The sequence below is a fragment of the Genypterus blacodes genome, unplaced genomic scaffold, assembly GCF_046128005.1.
Source record: "Genypterus blacodes isolate CSIRO-AG114 ecotype Tasmania unplaced genomic scaffold, CSIRO-AGI_Gbla_v1 ptg000426l_1, whole genome shotgun sequence".
Taxonomy (NCBI): Eukaryota; Metazoa; Chordata; class Actinopteri; order Ophidiiformes; family Ophidiidae; genus Genypterus; species Genypterus blacodes.
Window position 1 is genome coordinate 7,501 of NW_027467197.1, and position 2,500 is coordinate 10,000.

Sequence of the window (2,500 nt, forward strand, 5' to 3'; positions counted from 1 at the left end):
AACCGGAGGCTAAGCCACAGAGACACAATCAGCCTCAGCTGCTACTGCTGCACTCTCCACCAGGGGGAGACAAACCCTAACTCCACATGGAGACAGAACTCAGGTGAGACACTGGGCAGGACTCAGGACTCAGGTCCATAAGAGGACCACAGGAGGTCCATAGGAGGCCCCTCCCCCTCACTCAGGTCCCTCCCTCCCCGCTCAGCTGCTCCTCCTAGTCCAGGTCTTGTCCTCTCGTCCTGCTGCTCCTCCCTGTGTCGTCTCCACATGCTGCTCTCTCTCTCTCTCTCTCTCTCTCTCTCTCTCTCTCTCTCTCTCTCTCTCTCTCTCTCTCTCTCTCTCTCTCTCTCTCATGGAGCTCAGTAACATTCACTTTACTAAACATGGAGGCTCTGCTTTGTTGCTTTGTTGTGTTTTGTCTCTCCTGTTTCCTGTTTGAGCTTCATGTCACCTGAACGCAACACAAACACTTTTGGGGGGGTAGAACAAAATCACGACTTAAGTATTAGGATAATAATTTGATTTAAGAGCTCGTTAAGCTGCTGTCTAACTGTGCTGAGCCCGACAGCTGAGCCTTAAGTGTCTCTGAACTCAGCCAATACAAACAGACAAACCGGAGCTAACGAGCTGCTGGTTCAGTGTGTGTGTGTGTGTGTGTGTGTGTGTGTCTTTAGCTGGTAACTCCACAGTAGCTTAGCCGCTAATCAGCTCTAAGTTTGCGTGCTAACGGAGCTCGAGTCTCCGCTGGACTCGAACGCATCCCGGTTCTTCTTCTCTCACCTTAAAGGAAACGACACCGACCGAACCCACGAGTGTTTCCGTCCACAGCTCACACACACTCACACTCCGCGCGCTGCTGCCATCGTCCTGTTGTCATGACACTGAACGCTCACGGAGAGCAGGACGCGTGTGCGCATGAGCGGAAATAGGAGGATTAAAGGACGGACGGGAGCTGGAGTTTTACACCGCGTATTCAATCTGAAATAACATCCGGTGGAAGATAGAGTGAGAGTTCACCTGTGAGCTCATCATTACGTCATGTTGGTCTATTATCTTACCGTAAGTGCAAAATCAGGGCTCGTCCGGGATTTGAACCCGGGACCTCTCGCACCCTAAGCGAGAATCATACCCCTAGACCAACGAGCCGGTGGAGAGCGGATCAGGAGGTCCAGTTCAGAGCTAACGGAACCACGCAGCTGCTGTCCTGTGTGAGAGAAGCTCACCTTAGGGCCGGGGGCCATCTTGTGGCGCTTTGCAGTACTGCACTATAGTTTGGGACGCGGTCTGTTTGCTTTGAGACTTTAGCAGTTTATTATAATCCTTAACCTCTCAGTGACGTCACACACCTGCTCGTCTGCAGCCAGAGCGCGTGTGCAGCATGAGACACAACATTTAAATACATCAACAAGTGAGTGAACCTCAGATCTTCAATCGAGCTTATCAATGTCGTATACAGATATAAATATGATGTAATATGGTTGAAGTCAAATATTAAACTTGGTAACAGCAGTGTGTGAGGGGTGTAAATGTTTATATTCTCTCCTGTCTGGCTGGATGGAGGTATGGAGGGACGTCTGCGTTATTTCTTTGAGGCATTATTACTGGAAAAGGACAGATTTGGCTTCTCAAGTATAAAAGAAGGGCTCGTCCGGGATTTGAACCCGGGACCTCTCGCACCCAAAGCGAGAATCATACCCCTAGACCAACGAGCCATACACACTCATCCAATAATGTCCTGTTGAGACGTTGAGACGTTCCTGTGCCACGTAGTCTGGATCCTGCTGCTGTCCGGGATCAGACCTCTGCAGGCTCTGGTGCCTGAGTGCCATCTGGTGGAACTTTGCGGTACTGCAGTCTGTGTTTGTTAGACTTTTTGAATACCGCTGTTCATCCATACAGCTCAGAACATCTGTCGGTACTGCATATTGTATGTGGCTCGTTGGTCTAGGGGTATGATTCTCGCTTAGGGTGCGAGAGGTCCCGGGTTCAAATCCCGGACGAGCCCACGCTTTTGTCTTAAAGTCAAAGCACGATAGTCTTTATGTTAAATAGAGCAAAACGTGTCACTCTGCAGGAGAGCAAAGCCTTTATTTGTATTTACCAAAGTGTGACTCTGTCTTATTCTGCTTACAGAGCGGAAGCTTTGGGCTGAGAGGTGAAAGGTCTTCAGGTCACATCAGGACCTGGATGTGCTGAGGGGCTTCAAAGAGATTATCTTCAAAATGAGGGCTCGTCCGGGATTTGAACCCGGGACCTCTCGCACCCTAAGCGAGAATCATACCCCTAGACCAACGAGCCAGACACTGCACACTCCTGTAATCATCCTCAAACTTCTCCAAACGCCACGTTGGACAAATTCCTATGCAGACCGGTAGACACGGCAAACTCTGACCCCTGCTGGCGGGATGTGGTACTGCAACACGGGTCGACTGAAACGGCAGCAGCAGCCGCGGCACACACTCCTCCTCCTCCTCCTCTTCATCCCTGACTCTTACACTTG

General features: G+C 50.5%; 1 protein-coding gene, 1 long non-coding RNA gene and 4 other non-coding genes across 6 annotated transcripts in view; 2 read left to right on the forward strand and 4 right to left on the reverse strand.

The window, feature by feature from the left end:
- The window catches only part of bbs9 (Bardet-Biedl syndrome 9), a gene marked incomplete at its 3' end in the record, with an annotated part of 6,539 nt that extends 5,631 nt beyond the window's left edge, over window positions 1-908 (reverse strand). The window contains exon 1 of the mRNA XM_076138983.1: window positions 781-908. The remainder of the gene's footprint in view (window positions 1-780) is intronic.
- A 151-nt stretch (window positions 909-1,059) lies between these two features.
- Window positions 1,060-2,500, forward strand: part of LOC142989450 (uncharacterized) — a 1,752-nt gene continuing 311 nt past the window's right edge. The window contains exons 1-2 of the long non-coding RNA XR_012960690.1: window positions 1,060-1,408; window positions 2,134-2,500. The exon at window positions 2,134-2,500 is cut by the window's right edge and continues 311 nt beyond it. This is a non-coding gene — a long non-coding RNA (uncharacterized LOC142989450). The remainder of the gene's footprint in view (window positions 1,409-2,133) is intronic.
- Window positions 1,075-1,146, reverse strand: trnap-agg (transfer RNA proline (anticodon AGG)). Its single transcript has one exon. It is a non-coding gene; the product is annotated as a tRNA-Pro (tRNA).
- Window positions 1,641-1,712, reverse strand: trnap-ugg (transfer RNA proline (anticodon UGG)). Its single transcript has one exon. It is a non-coding gene; the product is annotated as a tRNA-Pro (tRNA).
- Window positions 1,934-2,005, forward strand: trnap-agg (transfer RNA proline (anticodon AGG)). Its single transcript has one exon. It is a non-coding gene; the product is annotated as a tRNA-Pro (tRNA).
- Window positions 2,227-2,298, reverse strand: trnap-agg (transfer RNA proline (anticodon AGG)). The gene has a single exon. It is a non-coding gene; the product is annotated as a tRNA-Pro (tRNA).